The following is a 22,894-nucleotide window of genomic DNA, read 5'->3' as shown; positions in this document are numbered from 1 at the left end:
CAAGCTACTTAAAATTATAACAGTATTCTCCAAGTCTTAGAATAATTTGTCATCCATTTAGAGACTTGCAATAAATGGTGTAAAGCCTTCAATAATATTACGTCAACAATTTGTTGATACACGCAGCCTAAGTTGAAGCTGGCATGTAATATCCATTTGTCTGTCTCAATCACCCCTGAGACTTCATTGCACTTGCCCAAATGTAACTGTATCTTGTTCAGATCTCTTCTGGAACTGAGACTCTTGGATGGGGGAAAATGGGCATTTCATCAGTTCCAGCTCGGAAGCTATTTACATGCCCCACATACAACATATTTTGTGCCACCAGATATTTTTCACACCTGCTGCATCCGTAAGTCAGAGATAATTGTGTTTGGCACAGGACATCTGTGCTCTTCTGAGCTCTTCCAGGTTAAGAGACAGCTACTAGGACAATATGAGATGAAAGTGTCTTAAGAGTGAGTGTGTGTATTTGTGTGTGTGTGCACAAGCATCTGAGTGTGGGTATTGGGAGGTTTGGCGCAGCTGCACCACTGATGACACAGAATTGTGGAGTCCAGGTTCTTCCGGGCCACCTGCAACCACATCAGCTTCCAGTAATTATCTTGAATTGCAAAAGTTAGGCCATGGATACTAGTGAGGAGCATGCCCAAAGCCACCCCTGTACCAGCTCTTTACAGGTTGCTGCAAATGAGTGTTTTAAGGTCTCTTAAAGAATCACCAGCAAAAGTATTTGCTAAAGCAGATTTATTATTGAAGTGAAAGCATGACGAAGAGCATTGGCAAGGTTCATGCTATGGCTTACTAGATAGTTAAAGCAGAGAGAAAAAGCAAACAAAAATCCCAAACCAATCTAAAACTACCTATATGAAGGCTAGCAAGGGGCAGGGGAGGTGTGTGAGAGGGAGGGTGGGAGGATGGGGGAGGGGATGTGGAGGGGAGTGGGAAGAGAAGAGGATAGGACGGGGTAAGGATGAAGAGAAATGTGCAAGAGCCTTGTGTTGAGTCACAAGTTTCAGAATATATCCCCATGTTAAACTGGGCCCAGACTGGCCTACAGTTTATGCCAACCACCCAGCAGTACTTAACATCACTTAAACTTAACAGCAGTTTAACCAAATAACGTTTAAAATAGTTAAACTTAACAGAATATAACAGAACTTGAAATCAACAAAACTTACAAGTAACATTACTTAAACATAACAACACCTAACAGAATTTAAATTTAAGAGAACTAACCTTAACAGAACTTAACACACATTGAAATCAACAGAGCTTAAACCTAACATTGCTTAAATTTAAAAACACATAAACTTAACAGAAATTAACTTTATTTAAATATAATAACACTTAAACTTAGCAGAAATTAAATTTAACAGCACTTAAACATAATAGCACTTAAAAGAAACTAAACTTAACAGAACTTAACCTTCACAGATCTTAATGGCACTCAATAGAAAATTTAAATTAAATTACTTATGAATGGATTCATATAGAATTTACTTTAACTTACAGGCCTTACTTGAAAATACTTAAGCTAGAACAACCTTCTTCATTTATTTGCTCCAGCATTTCCACACTTGCATGCACACAAACATAAGTCTGTTCAATATATGCCTTCCAAAAAAATCCCTTTGAATTCAGTGAAGTAGTCACTTTGGATGCCTTTGCATCTTTTCAGTAGGCTCAAGGTTGAACCTTGAGTAGTGAGGATATGAGCTCAGAAATCATCATTGTTGTTTGGAGATTGTCCTCCAAATTTGGCAAGCTTGAGTGTTTTCTGGCTCTGAGAGGCCCTACTTAGAGGGAAGTACTGATTGCAGCCCCGTTTGGTCCAGCCCCTGAGGCGATCTCAAAGGGTCTCACTTTGGACCACTCTTTATAATGTCACAAGAGAATGGGCTTTAGTCATAGTAATTTTCCATCCTGACCTCAATTCAGGTCAGTAACTTTCTTCAAAAGTTTAATAATAAAAATGTTGTCCCACTTGGGTTTTTTTTCAGTCAAGGAAAATAAGTTACCAAGACTGTTCATTAAAAAACCGGAGCTCATTAGAGAGCGGCAGTTCCTTGGAACTCATAGATTGGCAGTCTGTTCACCTCTTGCCTCTGTGCCTATAAACAAAGATGTATTATGTTCAAATTTAAAACTGATTGAAATTCTTGATCAGGTTACCTAAATAATGTTTTTTTAAAGATTGTTTTGAACATGATAAAGCAATATTTTAAGAGAGGATGTCTAGCTAGTACATGTCTAGCTAGTATACCCACTCTAAAATATAGAACTATATTCAACAATAAGAATAATACAACAAAAATAATAAAAATTACAGTAAAGTGCAACATTGCATCTAGAATTCCTGTTGCAGTTGATGATCACCCAAACCAAGTATCTCACTAGTGATGTTCTCCATTTTTCATCACTCTTTCCAAGATTATTTCTGAGCTATGTATCAATTCTGTACCATGTATCCCTTTTGTGCTGTGATGTCTGTGAGTAGGGTTCTGGGTCTGCTGCTTCAGATACATTCAAGCAGTCAACAAAAGGTCATCTTGTTGCAGTAATTTTTTCACTAGTGCATGGCTCATCCCAAAGGGGTTGGACAGTAAATCTCAAAAGTATGTGTAGATAAATTGTAGTAATTCCTGTGTTGTGACAGGAGCTGGATAATTGAACTCACATCCCCTGATATTGGGTGCTTATTTCTATAAGCTTAATGGGCATTTGTCAGATCACAATTCAGTCTATTTAGTTACAAAGGCATATTTGACATTTATGCAGTGGAATAGATGTTCATGTTGAAAAAATGCTTAATCAGAGAAATTTTTGATGCACACTCAAAATCACGTGTTCAACTGGATAAGTGAATATTTGCCCGCAAGGAGGTGAATAAATTGCAGGCAGTACCTAACCCATAATTGCATGGGCTCTCTTAGAACAGTTTCTTGCCAATATGGTGCAGAGACTCCCTCTCTTATATTCAGTTTACACAGAATGTTTCCAAGTAGACTGTTTTTGCACATTTTACAAGTCAAAATGTTTGCATTTGGGCAGATGTGGAGTTGTTTCAGCAAAACTAATTACCACCGGTTTATCTGAAAGAGCAACAAGACTGCTGGGTCCAATATTAAAAAAAGTGGCCAGCTACTAAAATTTAGGAAACATCTGTATGAACGGCTGCCTTCAGACTGGTCTAATTCCTCTCCTTCTTATCCTGGCACCCTCCAATGAGTCCTCTGGGACCTGTGGAGCCAAATTAAGAGTTTGCAGGGGTTGCTTTGGCAGGCGTATGAGTGGCTCTGGGACCTGGAGATGGAGAAGCAGGAGTGGGAGACCAGGAACAAGGAGCTGCAGCAGTGGCTGGAGGGCTCCAGAGGGAGCAGAAGAGGCAGGAATGCCAGGGTAACAACATCAGTCACTGGGTGGGCTCCGTGGAGCTGTTGGAACTTCAGACAGAGCTGAAGCAGAGCTGGTGCAAGACTGGGGTTTTGGCAGATGAAAAGTGGTTGCTGTAGGTAGAGGAGCAGCAGCAGTGGGAGCATGGTGAGGCCAAAGGCTGTGAGTGGGTGCTGAAGGAGCAGCTGAAAGTCATGAAGGCCCACCTGAGCCAGATGAAGGAGCATCTTCAGGTTCATGTGGACCATGTGGCCAAACTCTGTGACTTGAAAATATTCCCGAAAACCCTCCTGGAAGAGCAGAAAGATAACATTTCCACAAGTCATGAGCTCAAGAGGAATATCCCTGTATTCTGCTGCTGGTGGTTCCAAAGGAGTCAGACTGGCAGCAGGAGCTGTGGCACCTACAGCACCTTCACCCTCCAGAAGCCCAGGGCACTAGTGCTGAAGTGGCCCAAAGGCATCCAACCTGGGTTGGGAGTGCAACTCCGAGTGCCATTACAACTTCAGATTCAATGTGTTCCCACCCGGAGCTTACCAAAGGAAATATTCCAGAAGATTCAGCTCCAGGCAACCCTGGGCAGATATGCATCTCTGCCTAAGGCCAGATGGGAAGTTTTTACCTCCAGTTTCCTGGAAATCTTCAAGAAACCTCAATGGGATATGATGCTGGGAAAGGGTGATTGTGGAATGCAGCTGGAAATATGACAGACTGGCCTGGGCAGCAACAAGTTCCAAGTGCACAACATCATCTGGATGTCCATGATGCAGGAGGAGGAGGTGCTGGATCTGCTGCAGTCGTATGCCAGGCCTAACAACTGCTCATCCCACAGCTTCTCTGTGTGCCAGCTGTACCTCCATAGAGAGCACTGTGCACTTGATATCCCCCACAACTGCTCACTGACTCTGGTGCACCTGACAGGGTCAGAGACCCTTGACAAAACCGCATCTGGTGGGAACTGGGTCCAGGAAACTCAACCCATAAACTCTAGCCTCAGCTCCCTGAAGCCCATCACTGTTGCCTTCTGAAAAAAGAAAAAAAAAAAAAAAGAAAAAAAAAAAAAAGAAAAAAAAAAAAGAAAAAAAAAAAAAAAAAAAGGCACATTCCACACTGGAACAGTAAATTGATGGGGTATCTACACTACACCCCATGGCTCAGACTTTGATATGGACTTGGTGATCCCTGGAAATGGAAAAAGAGAGAGAGGGAGAAGGGACAGAAGAACAGAGTGACAAATACAACCTATAAGGTGTCTTTAAGTATTTGGGGTAATCTATAATTCTATACAATGTGCAAATTGATTACCAAAACAAAAAGCAAAATTATTAACATTAAAAAGACAAGTAAAAGCTGCAACATATTGTTAAAAATTCTCACTGCTGTTGGCAATGACTTAAATAAAATGTCCCACCAGTGGTGTTCCATGTCTCCCTTTATTTGTTCCATCTCTCAGTGGCCACTTTTCACATTGTGATGAACAGAATTGGTCTTTTTTACTTTGTCCTGTGCTTGCTTCAGCTGTCTCAAGTTGTCATGTGGCAGCTTCTTTACCAACAAGAGGTTCATGCCAAGAGGAAGAGGTTGTTAGGCTGGGAACAGGATATAGTCAGATTTCAGTAAATGGTAAGAGGAAACTGGAGCTCAGTAATTAAAACTGTGGCCCTTAATTTGAACTAATTTATGAACACAAATGTTAGATTGATTACTTGTATCTACAATAAGGTTGTCTACAAGTACAAAATAATAAAAGATTGTTCAGGATGAACTCTTATCCATTCCACCAGGCCACACTCTATGCTCCAGATGATAGACTATACCTCCGCTGTGATTTAATCCTGGCACAATGATTTGGCATATGGTAAATACCAAAGGATTGTCTCTTGCTAAAACAAAAACTGTGGCTTTACTGTTAATGGAATCAAAGGTGAAATTGACTAGTTGCCACTATCAGTGGAATTTCCTTACAGATTCAGCTGGGTTAATCCAAGTTATCTTTTGCATTTCAGAGGACAAATTGCTTTGAACTCCTTTATAATTGCTGCCACAATAAATTGCTGATAAATTTATAGCTGATAAACATCTATGGTGTAGAATGTAGTATGGCTACCACACAGCTTAGCATAAATAAAACAAGTGAGGGTCTCCCCTCTGCGGGTCGAGCTTGTTCATGCTTATTCATGTGTGGAGCAAATTTGGCTCATGCTGGCAATAATTGCACATGCAAGGAGGATAAGCTGTCCTTTGATGGTTAACCTGATCTTCAGTAGGGGTGTGCTGACATCACTCCTAGGAAAAGAAAACCATACAAACCTCAGCCAGGTTTGTTTAGCAGCTTGGACTAATGACACAAGTCCTTTTCCTCATTCAGAATGTGTTTTATATCTTTAAACCCAATTGAATTGAATAGTGAAGATCTCTTTGGTCCATCAAGATCGGTTTGGTTTTGACATCCCTCAGGTGGAATCTAGTCTTCTACTTCCCAAAGTGCTTCCTGCACTGCTGTTCCTGTTTCCCTCACCTTTTCTGGAGCTCATGGTGGTCTCCTTCAATTAAAGTTGTCTTCCACAAGTAGGATGCTATCTGAATTTGAGTTACCAGTTCTGTAAAACAGTAGAACACTGATTAAAGACCCAGTATTGGCATTCAATTTTTTCTGCAATAAACCTGTAAGCCACAACTGTCAGTTTGGCTTTTTCACCAGCCAAACAGGAGGATTAGAAGGGGAGTGTGATTGAGTGGTAGTACCTCTTTTCTCCAAATTTATTACCACCCTGTAAGTGTCCAAGCACCTGCCTGCTTTCTGCCTGTTGGATTGGCAATATTGGGTACCTCAGCTGTTATACAAGGCACCAAATCAGCCAGAACTTCAGAAATCCCACCTTGCTTCACAGCAAACATCCAGGACTGAGATACACCAGCAATCCTTGAATCAGAGAGTGCAGGCATTGCATTGAGAAAGTGCACTACAGTCTCTAAATTTCTTTTGGGGTTGAGGTTAACGTTTGAACCAAAGTACCACATTTGCCATCCAGCAAACATCAGGTTCTATAGTTCAGAGCACTGAAACCCAAATTTACATTGTGATCTTTTATTGTAAGCAAGTAGTCAGCATATTTCTCACACAGGATATCACCAATAAATAAAGCTTAGCAGCTTTGGCAGATAACACTTGCTGTGTTTACTTCAGTATTTTTAACTCTTTGCCATCTGGGTCATAGACTCAGATTCTCAGCATCTCACTGTGTTAATATTGAATGTAGAGTTCCTGTTTCTATTAGAAATTTTATTAATTGTTAAGGAGAACCAATTGTAATCTGGATGTTTGAAATAATGTCCTTATTATATATTCTTTGATAGATTCTTTGATAGAATTCCACTTTCTGTATTTCAATATCACTTGGTTTGTGGACATAATGTCCTGGCAAATCAATCATCTGAACTGGAATCTGTTCAATGCCAGGTAAATTGGGAACTTGTTTAAATATCACATCTACCTTTTCTTCCAATTTATGGGGTTTATTTTCTCCTTTGTTCCTTCAATGGTTTCTGCAGCTGCTCAAATTTCAATGACAGTAATAATTCAGCTGCTTTCCTTCCCACTATTTCCTCTCTCAGATCTTGTTTCTGTCTACTGTGGGTATCCAAATTCCCTAATAATTATCTTTCCTTACACTCTGCCAGAGCAAGTAGAGTCCTAAAGTGATCATTCTCAGCCAAAAGCTTATCAGCTTGTATTCTCAGCCTATCTCCTGTCCCTCTATCAGAAGCCAGTGATATCTTTAATACCTCATTTTCTGACAGTTTTATTTTTGGTGAGCTACTTTATATCTTTCCAACTATTGTTCCCATGTTAACTTTATAAAGACAGCAAGAAGTAATTTCCCAGCTCCCAATTAACAATACCACACTGTGGGGCCATAGGAATGATAAGTCTCTCACACTCTGGAGTTCTAAGTCCTGTGTCATCCTGTTTATTCCACCTGTGGCAAGGAAGTGTGACTTGCCTTTTCCCCAGGCACTGTACTACCTTCTCAAGAACAGGAGCAGATAATTTATACATCATTCATGAGAAATTCCCTCCTGCAAACCTTCCACAAACAATACATTCTGTCAGACACTACGACTCTGCTGCTCCTGATTGGGAGGTCCACCTCCCTGCTACAATGCCAATCACCTGATTGCTGTTGCTATAGTTAACTGGCTCCTGAACTATTTCCCCCACATTAAGGGTCTTCCCTGATTCCCTTATTTGCCTCTCTTCATGGCTAACACTCGTCTCAAGCAGCCTTGTAATTGTACTACAAAGTGTTTTATCACACCTGTCAAACCTCCGATCATGGGAAACATCATATTCGAATTGGCAACCAGTGACACAGCTGAGCTGTGCACTCTCCATAGTTTCTAGCTGGGGTCTCTGTCCTAACCTGGATCACCCCTCTCCAAGGAATCAGAACCTCCTGGCCAATAGAGAACCGAGTTAAGGACCACAGCTCTCTCCGGTCACCCACGTTTAAAAGCACTCCTGTCCTGCTCAGGCTTCTGCCTCAGACAACCTGATTCAATCAATTCTATCACTCTCCAACCACATTCAGTTTCAGATTCCTGTGAGAATCTGTTATCCTTTCCCTGGAACTTTGCTATCTTTGCCACTGTAAAGAGCACAATTTCAATAACTGTTGTCTGGCCCTGACCATCACTAAAGGTTTCTAACTCCTGACATTCCTCCCACGAGGTTTTCTCTCTCACACACACATCCTGAAGCTCTGCATGAAGCCTGCTAGTATGGCCACATTCAGCAGTGAGGAATGCCTCTGCCTGCAGCCTGCTCTCCTCTTCCTGCCTGAGCTCAGCAACCAGCAAAGTCTCTGCCTGCAGTCTGCTCTCCTTTCCACAATCATGCTCAGCAATCGGCAGCCCTTCCATTTGCGTGTTGGCATACTTTTATTTTTGGGAAGTGGTTAAAGCTGCTTCCAAAAGTGCACCAGAAATATTTTACCTTTCCCCTCCATAACTTTTGTTCACTTAACAACACACTTACCTGATTAAATGCAGTCTCAGAGTTGTACCAATTTCCATTTGCCCAGTCTCTCAACTTTAGCAACATCAGGGAGCAGTCAAACATTGATATTTCCTGGACAGTCTTGGCTTAAAGCTGTTCTGATCCCTCCTGGCTGTTAACAGCCACTTCCCAGCACTCTGTGCATGGAAATCACAGGTGGAGTGGCAATACCCCAAAGGGACCCATTTGACTACAGCATAGCATCTGTGATAACCCACCCTTAAGGGGAAGGAAGCCCCTATGATTTGTAAATGCCCACTGTTGAAAGGAACAGCAAAAGTCAGAGGGTGTGCAAACAGTTAGAAAGTTCTATTAGCAAATCACATGCTTGGCATGGTGATTGGTATGGTAGTCCCTGACCTACTATATAAACACACAGCAGTGGGTTTTAGACAAACGGGCAAAGTGAAAGGGGAGAGAGAAATTAAAGAGGGATGAGTTAAAGTGAGCAAAAGAGAAATAAAAGGAAAAAGAAATAGGGATGAGTGAAAGGAAAAAAGGGAGAGGAGAGGAGAGGAGAGGAGAGGAGAGGAGAGGAGAGGAGAGGAGAGGAGAGGAGAGGAGAGGAGAGGAGAGGAGAGGAGAGGAGAGGAGAGGAGAGGAGAGGAGAGGAGAGGAGAGGAGAGGAGAGGAGAGGAGAGGAGAGGAGAGGAGAGGAGAGGAGAGGAGAGGAGAGGAGAGGAGAGGAGAGGAGAGGAGAGGAGAGGAGAGGAGAGGAGAGGAGAGGAGAGGAGAGGAGAGGAGAGGAGAGGAGAGGAGAGGAGAGGAGAGGAGAGGAGAGGAGAGGAGAGGAGAGGAGAGGAGAGGAGAGGAGAGGAGAGGAGAGGAGAGGAGAGGAGAGGAGAGGAGAGGAGAGGAGAGCTAAAGAAAAGCAGGAGAAAAGAGAAAAAAAGAGAGCAAAAAGGAGATTACCAGCCCTGGTTCCAGCACTGATCCAGCTGATAGGACATCGATCCTGGTTTCAGAGTCGATGCAGCTGTGTTGGTCTGGATTCTGAGGATGCTGCTTGGACAGCAGGTTTCTGGATAGGCAGCTTTCCCCACCCCAAAGATGGGTTTCTTGCTTTCCATGTAAATTAATTCTCATGCGCAGTCAGTTCTTTCAGACTTTTCTGGAAATGGGTTGGAGGGCTCTGAGGATCTTAGGTAGTCTTAATCCCACCCTATGGTCCCTGCCCACTTCCTGCCACTCATTCCTGCACTTGTGCTGTGCTGTGTTGTGGCTGTTTATCACAGAAAAATGCCCTATCTGTACTTGACCCCCCTTCCCCAGCCAACACTTGGTATTTCACATGGCTGTGTTAATGAAAACAATCCTTGGTTATTACCAACAATCCTTGTCTGTTATTTCCAACAGTCCTTGGTTTCTTCCACAGTCAACTGCTTATAAGTGTTTGAGACATACACATTATCCCCTTATCTCCAGGGAACTGAGAACTCAAAAAGATTTGTACCCTTGTGTAGCCTTTCAAGCAAGGCAGACACCCTGGTTCAGGAGCCAGCATTGTGACCACACTTTAGGCCACTCAGGCCATTTTACCCACAAGACATCAATGTGATGGATGGTGAAGAAAGGCATTTATTGTTGGAGAATTTGACATTTTATAACCTAGGGTCACTGTGCTACTCCCATCTGCTTTCATCACAGCTAGGTGCTATTGGCTAATTGCAGAAATCATTACCATACTCTGTGGAGGAGGAGAGTGATTCTATCTTTCTGTTACATCCCAAAATCTGTGCTGCCAGGCCCTACTGCCACACCCTTGTTTAGAGGGTCCCAAAGAGTGGGCTTTAGTTATAGTAGTTTTCTACCCTGGCTACAACTCAAGTTGGTAACTGTCTTTGAAAGTTCAGTAAGAAAAATATAATTCCATTTAGGTGTTATTCAGGCAAGAGAGATAAGTTTCCAAGGCTGTTTTTTTAAAAAAACAGGTCCCACTTAGACACCTGTTAGTTTCTGGGAACAGACAGTGTTTCTGATAAGCTCAAGAGAGGCTTAGTCTAGCTGTAGTTTGTCAAGGCTGAAGCTTAATAAACACTTCTTAGTGTGCAGCCATGGGAGGGGGAGAGAAATGCATCACCACAATCCATCTCATGAGTATAGCTTCTCTGCATCTCTATAGACCATCTATATGGGCACACAAACACTATGGGAAAGGGGGTCTAGAGAGACAGCACATTAACATAGCTTGGGATTTTCCTTCCTGTTACAGCCACTGTGTTTGTGTACCCAAGAATCTAAGTTATTGTATGGACTACAAACCGACTTTAAAGTCATGATACTTAATTAAAACAGTCTTTAAAAACATTAATTTATGGCTCAGACATACAGGAACTTTATGTAGTAAGTGCTGACACAAAGAAAACTTTGGGTTAAGAGCCTGCAAAATCTCCTGTTTTCAGTTCACCAAAAAAAAAAAAAAAAAAAATGAACAGTAACATGGTCCAGGACTTATTTCAAAGTCAATTATTTGCCTTCACATAATAAGGTGAAAAATCCACAGTCTTATAATGTCCTAATTTTTTTAAAACTTCTCTGCTGACTGATAATAATTTCCAGCCTTGTGACACACAGTAACCAGAAACATGGTCCCAAACTTCATCTTCACATAGGAATAGGTGCAGCACAAGTAAAAGTGTTCCTGGAACAGGTGTTACTGACAAAGTCAATGCAGACACCCATATATAGTAACATACATTTTCAAAATAATTGACATCCTACTGATGCTTTGATGTAAAATGTATGGTGACAAAATAACTGGAGACTGCTCTTCAAGACTCTGCAGTTCATCCACTGCAGATTGAAGCATTTGCCCTTCTAGCAATACATATACTGTAGAAGATCCCTTTCTTGGCATCCATATTGTTTTGCTAATCTAAGCAAAAATACCCCCCCCCCCAAAAAAAAGCATCACACCCCCCAAAACTGCTAAAAATAAGTGCAACAGTGTTCCTGAACATGTGCAATACTACAGTTTTCATTTCAGTTAACATGTTTCACATGACAAATCAAAGCAATCTTGCCGACTTGCATTCTTAATAAAATGCCATCACATTTTATCAGCTGCTGGCACTGCAAAGGCAAATGTTTGTTGTTACTTAAAATTACTTTAAACATCAATAAAACAAACAGAAGGGAATGCGACTGCTGCGAATTACTGTGGATTACAGGGTCCACAAATGCTCCTATACACCTGGTGCCTTGTCTGCTGCATCACTTCCCACCTTTGGCTTATAAATTCTGTATATTTCCTTTGTAAGGTCTTTTGTCCAAGGCAGACCAAAGCTAAGGGGAAGCCTGCTAGCAGCTTCAAATGTTGTTGAGTGAAACTGGATTTTGGTCAAGTGCAACTAATTTGACAGCAGATACCATATTGCAAAAGGATAAAATACCCATGTGCTGGCTTCAGCTAAACTGTGCAGCATCTGAGGGGAAAGCTTTGTTTGGTGTTGCAAAATGCAAGATTGATTTTCACTCGCTGCCTTCCAAACAGCAAATTCAAGCTCCTCTTATAGGACATGCAGGACCATGTCCTTCAAGAGGAGCACCATTTATTCTCAGCAATTCTTCATTTTCCTGACTGCTGGAGCAACATGGCTATTGTCTTCTGCGCAATGTGAGGAGCAGAGGGGAGGAGAACTTTACTTCTGCTAGACAGAGGGTTTTCAAATTTATCCATGACCTCACTCTTTAGGACAGCACAAGCAGTGGGTAGATGGATTCCCTGCTTTTCTGTGTTTTTCACAGGTGTGCATCCAGAAGATATTTCAAACTTCAAACTGTGTGTCAGCAAAACCACTTTTTAAAAACTTAAAAGGCAGCAAAAGCCTCAAGCAGTGCTTGAACTCTTCTGGTCTTCTACCCACAAGTAGAATCAGCAAGCCACAAAATACAAACTCATGATAAATCATATTTGATTTACTGTAGTACTCTGAAATACAGAAGACATTCTTAAATTACTTGTCCTTGTCATTTAAGTCCTAGGAAAAACTTTCCTAGGACTTAAGTTCCCACATGTGAGAGAACTAATTTTTTGTCAGCAAAAGTTCAAGATTTAGCAGAACACAGGCAGATAGCCTGTTTTCCATAATGCAGAGTAAAGGCTAACTAAAACACCTTTTTTCCTTTGAATATTTTTTTTTTTCCTAAATACTTAGAGACGCAAACTTGAGAAAAGAAAGAGTAAAGCTTTGGATAGTTCTGTGAGGATGAAGAATAAATTATTCTATTTCAAGTCATTTTGCATTTATGTAAGCCTGAACATTTAGTCAAGAGAAGCAGTCCAGCTACATTATACAGCTTAGACAGCTAGAAACTTATTTGAACATTCCTGGGGTTGTTTTTGAAAACGTATTTCTCTCCTCCATTTCTCTCTCCTCCTTTCTCCACCAAAAAAACCCCAAAAACCCCACAAAAAAAACCAAAAAAACAAAAAACCCCTAACAAAAAACCCAAAACACACCAGAAAACAAACCAAAACAAAATAAAACCCTCCCTCCACATGTTCTGTCTGAGATCAAGGCTTTTGCCAACTGCAGTTTGGAGCAGCAGCTGCCTCCAGTACTGTGCAGGCTCTGGTACTGACAGTCTCTCTAACAGGCTGAGCCAGTCATTTGGCACCTTGCTGGGAGGCAGAGGCACCTGGGAGGTGATCTGGAGCTTTCTCTCACTGAATTTGTTTCCACAGGCTTGCCACCTCCATTGTTAAAAGACAAAGTTGTTTGTTCAGTTCTTTCATGTGTCTTTTGAGTCAATATGGGGAGACCACCCCAGATTGTTGGTGTCTGCACCTTCCAAGGTGAAGCAATTTCTTGTAGGAGGCATGTGGCTGACAGCGCTATGAACTCATATGAACTGTAAGTGATAGGCAAGAACTGGGGGATAGATAAGTATCCCAAGAACTGGGGGATATTTTGTTTAAATGGAAATAAATAAAAAAGTGCACACAAAACCACAAAACCCACAAAAAAATTAAAAGAAATCAGCAAACCCATATGATATCTGTCAGCACCAGATTTTGTTGTTATTCAGGTTAGTTGAATATTGCATTAATCATGCTAATGAAGTTCAGAGGCAGCTGCTAGCCCTTAATCCAGATTCATAAATTGTACCATTGTGGCCTCTAAGCATCCAAATGTTACACACTTAGGACGGCATCTGATTTTTCACTCTCTGCTCTTCTAGTGCAAATTAGAACAGTTTTTCACATCTACTCTTCAACTGGGTAAACAGCTGTTCAAAGTGTAGCACAGAGCATCTCACTGAGTGCACAGCAGTTTTCAGTCCATCCTCTGCTCCCCTGCAGGCATACAACCTTCACAGCTTTGTCTTAATCTTTCCACATGTACATTACCACATCCTGAAGGAACCTCTGCCACACCCCAGAATTGTTGAGTGCCTGCTTTGCCACTTAAGGAAAAGCTGGAAAGGATCCACAAGGATCAGGCTCTTCTTTCAAAGATGCCTAATGTACTGATAGTGCTCACGATTTTGAGCTGATGGCATAGTTCACTTCACCATCATTTCTTGTGCACATTCTGCCACCTGAAATGCCTGCTCAGATGCCAGGCTTTCCCAGTAGTGCAGAATCTGCCTTTCTAATGTCTTTCACTTCAGGGTGAGAAACCAAATATTTGAACAGTTGAAGGGCAATTTAGCACTATGGTGGTTGATCTTGGCACCCACCAAGGTGCTCCATCTGAGTAGGATGCTCAGTGAGGTGATGTGAATAAAATAGGAATATAAACTCGTGGATCTCTGAGACTGTGGCAATTTAATAAAGTAAAGCAAAGGTAGCACATAAAAGCAAAGGAAAACAAAAATATTTACTCTCTACTTCCTGTCATCATGTGATAGCCAGCTGCTTTCTGGGAAGCAGGGCCTCAGGACATGTAATGGTTGTTCCATTTGTTCTTCTTTATTCCAGAAGACAAAGCCTTTAAAAATTAATGCACCCCCCAGCTCCTTCTTTCTCTGAGCTTTTATTGCTGAGCATGAAATGACAGTGTGGAATATATCTCATGCCAGCTTGATTCAGGTGTCTTGGTGATGCCCCTTTCCCACCCCTTGCCCACCCCCAGCCTAAGAGCCTCAGGGATGGGTGGATTGAAGATGGTGCTGTTCAAACACTGCTTGGCAGCAGTTAAAACCAGGTGTGTTACCAGCATCATTCCCCTAGAAAAGCACAGCACAGCACCATGACCACTGCTATGGAGAAATCTAACCCCATCCCATTCATCTCTGAACCTACAGGACCTACTGATCAATTGGTTTCTTTTTGTCCATTAACCCATCAGCAATTACACTACTGTTATTATCTAGACACAATTGCAGCTGTCACAGAGCAGGACACACAGCACTGGTTTTACTCAAACTGTGTAACTAAGCCAGGACAATGTGCAAGCGAGTTACCTTGCTGGCTGTTCACAATTGTCCAGTAGTGCCAGCTGTACCTGAGGTGTGGGGGACCAAAAGGTGCTGAAAAGGGTGGTGAATCATGTGGCTAAAAATTCAGTGAAAGAACTTAGCATTTTGGAGTTCCATATATGAGGTCATGCTGCATAATCAACAAGGAGTTTTAGAAGTTCTTTTCCCAGAGCTGTGATTGTGTTGCCCCAAAATAGGCTCTTTCACATGGTATACAAGAGACGAATAGACACATGGAATTATGTATTTGATTTATTTACAGTTCCATGCAGAAGGAGGGCCTGGGTGGCAAATCCACAAAGCTAGCACCATGACTGCCAAAACTTTTCACTATTTATTAATTTTTAGGAAACAAAGTGTTATAAATTAAATGCAGCCAAAATTTATCAGTAACAATTTTATTAATAAAATTTGCAAAATCAAATTTTGGAAGCAACCACAATCACTGTCAGTGTTGAGCCTGGGGTTGGCTCTGGGTGAACTTTGAATCAGCCTCTGTTACACTGATTCCCCCAAGTTCACTGCCTGTCCTTTGGAGGAGTGAGTTTTTATACAGTTTCTACAGCCTGAGGCTGTACAGTTCTTTCTTCCAGGGTTTGTTGCATATTCATATTTACTGTAGGTTTGTTAACTAGATTTCTGAGAAGGGAGGAAAGGTTAGAGTGGTTTTACTGGAACTGAGTTTTGAGATGTATGATTTGAAGATATTTTCTGTTTGGTTTGTTAACGAAGTTCCACAGGATGGGGAGAGCTATGGGAACTGAGTATCGAAATGCATGGTCTGGAGAATCAGATCAGTTCAGTATCAGGTGAAAATCACTGAGTTGTTAGTACACTGATTTTGCTTGTGTGGGCCTTGTTCTCCTTGGTGCTATTCTGTTCTTTTGTGAATTACCCTTCTCCAGTTCCTGGCTGTCGTGTTGCAACTCCTTGCTCTGCATGTGTGTTTGATACTTGTAAGCAGTTTTTATTTCTTCTCACTGCTTATATACATATACAATAAAACACGAATTATACAACCATGTATTACACAAAGCCATTAATGTTCATTGCAATCAATGGCAGCCACCTTAGAAGTTGGAGATTAGGGATGTAGAGTTGTTTTGGTCTTGCTGTTGACGTGGTAAATGAGACGAGGTTTATTTTATACTGATGTTTTTATGACATCATATATAGATCCAGGTATTCAGAAGTGTAAATTTGGAACAGATAAACTGATGCTGTGTATGCAGGAGGAGGAGAAAGAGGCAAGAGATTGTATATTGCACAGGGGATGAATCAAAAGGATACAGATCAAAATAATGGGCACATGGGAAATGAGGATATTAGTCCTGTTGTGGGCTGGACTCAGGGACATATTCAGCCAGTGATACAGGCACTTGTAAGACAAACAGTGGGGACAGAAGACCTGCCAGTTTCTGCATATGCCCCTTTTACTACTTCATTTGACTTATTGGACTAGAAATGATGTGTTGATTCATACTGAGAGAATCCTGAAGGAATATATCAGCTTTTGGAGGCTGTTGTACTGACTCATAATCCTTACAGGGGTGGGGACATGCAGTCTATATTGAATACATTTTAATGCAAAGAGAAGAGATTGGTGTTAAAGAAGGTGAAAGAAGGGGGAAATGGAGGGGGTTTAGGGCATGAAAGGCATGGGCACATGCACACACACACACACACACACAAACACACACACACACACACACACACACACACACACACACACACACATTGCCTAAATCCATGTTTACAGGCAAGAAGGGTCGTTTAGAAAATGTAAATGTTATGATGCTGGAGAAATTTTTACAAGTACAACAGGGTGGAAAATAAGAAGTATCAGGGAATGCCCAGCAGACCCCCTAGTTACAGTAAAACTAGTGAATGGAACAGTAGATTTTTGATTGATAGCAGAGCCACACATTCCGGAAAAACAATCTGCAAGGGTTTGCTAAGAAAAGTTATGGCAGTGATTGTTAGGACAATGGGAAAAAGGAGTTTTATAGACATTCTTACAACTCATGGAGAGTGGATGATTAGGGACACTCAACTGACTCACTGGTTTCCCTGTGACAGAAAGTCCCTTCCTTTTGTTAAGACAAAATTTATAATGCAAATTAAACACTTAAATAACTTTTCATATTTTTTTTTTTTAATTTGTACAGCTGCACATCTCACAAGAAAAGAAAATCTCAAATCTCTCTGCTCATGTTCCAGACCTCATAGAATTCCAAGCATGATATCCTGAATGTTGTATTGAATGTTACTTAGTTGAATTTAAAGTCAGTAAAGAAGTTCTCAGTAATATGGGCTGATAGAGGATTTAAAAGAAATAAACGAAGAGTGGACAAATACTTATTTGACTGTCCTGGATTTTAAAGTTGGTTTTTTTTTTTGCATTTCAGTGGATAAGCAGAGAGAATCTCTTATATTTGAGATGACAAAATCCAAAAAGATAAAGAAAAGTGCAGCTATGCTGGAGAGTAGCACCACAGAGATTATTAAAAAAAACACCAAAACAATCAAATAAAACCCAAAACAAGCTCTACTCTGTTTCTTAATATATTTGAAACAGATTTGGAACAGTGGTAAGGTAACATTAAAAGTGCAATTGTATTGCAATGTGTGGATGAAAGAAGATTGATTGGCAGAAACATTGAGATGTTAAAAATATTTTCAGAAGTTTGGTGGACAGCTTTGTTTTGGGAGGAACAAAGGCTTAAAAAGCAGAAGACTATAAAGGAGGACTGTAAATAATTCAAGTGACCTTGCAGCTGGGAATAATCCTTGATAACCCAGTGAGAACAATAGCCAGTGATCCTCTGGCGTGGGCTGAGAATAACAGTGTTTGTGTGTTAGCCTCTGCCCTGAGTTTGCTTCGGGAATACCTCAGTTAAGTGAAAAAAACAGAAATAAATTTATTCTTTGTCTTTTAGCAATGGGTTTGTGGCTGTCCTGACTGCCTGTGCAAACTCACACACTTTGAATCAACAATGTCTCACGAAAATGATGGAAGAAGAAACTCAGATGTTCTGACAAGCAGTATCAAAACACATTCTATAGAAGCAAATATGCAGTTCCATGCAGCTATAATAACAAAGAAAACCCTTGTGGGAGAGGGGGAAAAGGGGAATAACCAGGGGAATTTTGTTTGTCTGATTTGCCTAAAAGTGGATATTATAAGTTAATTTATACTTTTTCAGGAGGGCCAGAGGCATTCACTTGCAACACCAGTCAAGCCTGGGGAGGTTGTTGAAATTTTGCTGGGAGAAATAATTCATAGATCTGGAATTCTAGAGGGTTTCTCTTCAGACAAAAAGCCTTATTTCACCACAGAGATGGCAGGACTCTCTAAACTTCTAAGTGGGATTTGCACATCCCTTGGACACCACAGTCTAGTGGAAAGGAAAAATGGATGAGTCAGACTATCAAGAAATTGCAAAACTGTGTCAAGAAACCCACATGAAGGAGGAAGATGTATTTCCTATTGCTTTAATAAGGATTTGAATCACCCCATGTCCTTGGCTGGGGTGACACCATTTGAAATTCTGAATGACAGATTGTGTCCAATTGACACGATGGTGATGAAATGTGATCAAAAGCATATGAAAGGTGATGATATGTTGAAAAATTATCTGTTATCTCTTCTGTGGGTTTTGTCCTCTCTGTATAGGTATCTTAATCAGCAGCCATGTGTAGCTTTCAACCAGGAAGTTGAAGGGCACAAATTTATGTGTGAACGTGGAAAGAGGGACCCTTATAAAAAAAAGTGAAAAGCTCCTTATGTTGCGTTATTGAAGACATGTGCAGCTGCAAAACTAGAAGGAATTAATTCCTGGATGCATAACACACAGGTAAAAAAAGACCCCAATATATGAACAAGTAGATTTCACAACAACATTAACTACAACATCTGAAACTACAACTGACTGAAAATCTTAAATGAATTGCACTTGGGCTGAAGAAAGTATTGGAACAATTTAGATTGTCCACAGGGACTTATATTACTATTAGCAGGCATTTATCAGTGTGGATTTTTTTTACTGCTGAATAGATCTGGAAATTACAGAATTGAATGTGTTTGTAGTATGCTGTTGCTGCTTCAAGATAACAGAGGAAAATCTAGTCCTACAACATATCCAATCACTTGGGGCAATACACAGTACTAGCAGTGTTAAACACTCAGTTACAGGCAACTCTGAAAATGGCCATCTGAAAGGATGACACTTGTTATAGTTTTAATGAAATTTGGAATTTGTTGACCTGGTTCCCTGATCTGAATTTATGGGTCAAGAAATTTTTATCTTTGTTACTTAGAGTATTGGTGATGTTTGCATCTATGGAGTTACCCAGTGTATGTGAATATGTTACTTGGGGATATTGGAATCAGAAGGGTGAGACTAGTCTAATAAATTGATTAGATGAATCTCAAAGAGAAATAATTGCATAATGTGGAATATGTAAAAATTTTCTTAAGAGAGGATATTCTTAATATTTGATCTTGGTGGACTTTCAAGCCTAATCCACAAGAACAGAGATTTTAATCTGTGGAAGAGAAAGCAGCCAACAAAGATCTAAGATGGCCAGGTGTTGGAAAGACAAAATACTTCTTGGCTGAATTGCCTTTTTAAGGTGTAGGGCTTGACAGGCTTCAGTGACCTCTGACCTAGGGGAGGTTAGCAAGGCTTGGGAAGAAGGATGTACCACAGATGGTGGACAGAAAGAATACAGAATTTATGGGCACAAGGACATTTGGCAGAACCCCCAAGATAAGGAGCCAACTACTAAAGCCAAAGCAGCAACTGTGCTGAATCAGCTCTGGCGGGGCAAAGGGAATTCCAGCAGGGCAGACCACGGCCACCCACTCAAGAAACCTCTCACTAAGAAGAGAGAGAGACAGAACATACAGTCTAATTAGAGAGGATCATTTAACAACTGAAGACAGAAAACTAACTATGGAGAGAACTTGGTAACTTGTACTGAACAAGAACACTAATTCTTTTGTTTACTAAAATATATAAACATATTAAAAAAGTTGAAATGAAAAGTTGAAATGAAAAGTTCTAGTACTCATCATGCTGGCTTTGTGAATTCCACTGAGTCTCCCCTTTCTGCACAGAACTGTAAATAATTACCTCCACTCAGTGTGTGCATTGGCCTCTTGAATACTGGGTACAAGAACCTATTTTGGAATAACAAAGGGACGACAATCATGAGTGGAAGCACAAGTTTGCCAGTTTTTGCGATGGTGGCTGTCCAGAGATGCTATAGAGATGCCTCCATGCAATAAAAATAATCCCTTTAGACCACCCTTCACCTCCACTTCCTTACTACCCTTGTTTTGTCTCTCTCTTATGAAGCAGAGAGTGCCACCTAAGGCCACCCCCCATCTATCAAACCCCATTCTGAAGACCACATGGCCAATATGGCTAAGCTCCCTCACCCTATGTTCTTATCTCCACCAAATTCTGAGCAGTCCAGCCTGCCCCCTCAAGAGTTTCTTCATAGGAAGGCAACATTCACTGTGATGGTGGTGAGGTCCTGGCACAGGTGGCCCAGAGAAACTGTGGCTGCCCCATCCCTGGAAGTATCCAAGGCCAGTTTGGATTGGATTTGGAGCAACCTGGTCTAGTGGAAGGTGTCCCTGGCAATGGCAGGGGGAGTTAGATGGTCTTTACAGTCCCTTGCAACCCAAAATATTCTGTGATTCCATATACTGTCTTATGGAGAGTGGCAGAAAGAATTTGACAATTGGCATAACTGTTAACCCCAATTGCTAAAATGGCTTTAAGATGATGCTTTATCTAAGAGCTCATTTATGGAAGTGGTGTGAAAAGCACAAGTGTGAGTGAACCTTCTCAGGTTTAAAACATTCAGCTGGAGTCCTTCAATGAAAGTTCACCTCATATGGGCTGGAGGTTTTCCTTTTCTAAAAAGATGCTTCTAGAATTGTCTCCTTTTCCCCAAATAACCAAGAAAGTTCATTTTTGTTTGAGTATTGATTATGCCAGGTTTAAAAACTGAAGTATCTGGCCCAGCTTAAGAAAAATACACTTGATGTTTTGCCCAAACTAAGAACCTTGTCTCATTGGTCACTGCTTATGGACCAAACCATATTCTATGTGTAAAGAAGGAGCCTGGGATTTGTTTCACAGATGATTTCCTTTAGCCTGGTGAAAATGAGGGTGGTAAAACACTGGTACAAGTTGCCCAGAGAGTCAGTGAAATATGTTTCCACCACTCTTGGAAACATTCAAGATCAAGTTGGATGGGGCTTTGAGCAACAGGATCTGGGTGAAGATGTCCCTGGTCTCCGTAGGGGTTTTGGACTAGATGACATTTAATTGTGTCTTCCAACCCAAACTGGTCTATGGATTGCAGATGTGGCAAACCACCCTCCCCACACACTCAGGGTTTACACCCAACTGCCAAAGTGATTGCATGAAGAGCTCTGTCTTCCATTAATTGACAAGTGACTAAAAAGGTGCCTGAGAGTGCTCTTAGTAGTCTTCCATAAAACCTCACCAGCAAACCTGAATTTCTGCTGATGGAATGAATCTGTACACTCCACTTCCAAGCAATACTCAGAATAAAATGAAATTACAAAATAGTACCCCTGGGGGAGCACTTTGTGTTAGTGCTGTGCTTTATCTCAATTGTTTGTTTTTATATTCATTTTTCACATCTAGCTGCAGGGAAAACTCTGGTAGCATAGACTCATCTTTTTCTATCTACACAGAAAGCAAACTTTCAAAACAAGCATGTCTGGGTAATTTAAATTGTTATTCTATTTCATTGTAAAATTTATTTTGTATACACAATTTAAAAAATTGATTATATTTATGAATAAAAATACTCCATTGCATCAAGGCATATCTAACACATGTCAACAGAAATTCATGTATTCCTGCAGAAATATTCAGTTTGAAATAGAAGAGAAAAGCATTTTCTTGGAGAAATGTCAAAATTTTTAGGAGTTTTAAACATTTCCAGCTTCTTGAAGCATTTCAGGATTTCATTTTATTAACCTCAGATATTTTAACACAGTTTGAGTTACTACTGTCTCTGCAGCCCAAATCTTCCTCAACTAGGGATTTGGAGGAAAATAAGAAAATTTCACCTGGAATTGACAGCCTTTCCTGTCTTTTTCTCATACTTTTTTTCCTTTCTTACCTGGATTTTCTTTTGCCATGGTCTGAGAAACACTGCACAGTAAATATCCTTCTGCCCATTTCTTCCATTGAAGATGATTGTGCCTGAATCCCTGGAGACTTTCTGTGAAGCTTTCTATTGCTGTTTCTCAGGGACCAGGAAACTCTTGGTGGCATAAATCACCTATATTTTACAGATTCCCAGACAACAGGGATGCAATTTCCAGGAGACAAAAGCAGGGGAAGTCTTCCTTCATTTTTCAAAACCTTGCAGTGGAATACAGTTATTAATGGGTTTTCATTCCCTTTCACATTGGAAGAAGCCTTTAAGGAAGCATGTTTTATATTCAGATTACCACAAGGTCTGACATTAATTGATACTAGGAAAGACTGCTTTTTCAATACATCTGCTGTGGCTATTATTTTTAATTACACTCCACTGCTGTAAATTGGTTGTGATTTGTAGCCATAATATTTTAAAATAGAAGGTGAAGCATGGGATATACAGAGGTGCATGAAAACGCTATGACGTTAGTACCAACAGGAAATAAAATGTTCTACCTTAAACAACAGATTTGGTATAATTTGGTATAATAATAATAAGGATGAAACAAACAGCATGTTAAAACATCACTAAATGCAGACTAAATTAGAAACTAAATTATGCATGATGTGTGAGCAGGCAAGATGTGGTACCTACTGGATTTCACTTCCCTGAGAATCTAGACTTAGTGCCTGGTGACAAGAAATGGTGTTAAAATACCATCTATATCCATTCCCTTTTATTTTTGCTTAATTTGGGAGCAATCTGAAATTGGATCTTGACCACTGCAGATTCCTGGGAAATACTTTAATAAAA

At 40.7% G+C, this 22,894-nt stretch overlaps 1 long non-coding RNA gene across 2 annotated transcripts; it reads right to left on the bottom strand.

Moving 5' to 3' along the window:
• Nucleotides 1-730: 730 nt before the first annotated feature.
• LOC111945652 (uncharacterized) lies at nt 731-9,757 on the bottom strand. Of its 2 annotated transcripts, XR_015280299.1 has the most exons (5): nt 9,368-9,757; nt 8,435-8,592; nt 5,915-5,996; nt 4,808-4,985; nt 731-4,420 (listed from the first exon to the last, which is right to left on the bottom strand). It is a non-coding gene; the product is annotated as an uncharacterized LOC111945652 (long non-coding RNA). The 2 variants fall into 2 exon arrangements; XR_015280300.1 differs by lacking the exons at nt 731-4,420; nt 8,435-8,592 and having other exon boundaries at nt 4,811-4,985; nt 9,368-9,665.
• Nucleotides 9,758-22,894: the final 13,137 nt, after the last annotated feature.

The sequence above is a fragment of the Cyanistes caeruleus genome, chromosome Z (assembly GCF_971803275.1).
Source record: "Cyanistes caeruleus chromosome Z, bCyaCae1.hap1.1, whole genome shotgun sequence".
Classification (NCBI taxonomy): Eukaryota; Metazoa; Chordata; class Aves; order Passeriformes; family Paridae; genus Cyanistes; species Cyanistes caeruleus.
The sequence above is the reverse complement of the archived record's forward strand: the minus strand, read 5'-3'. Positions and strand labels throughout refer to the sequence as shown.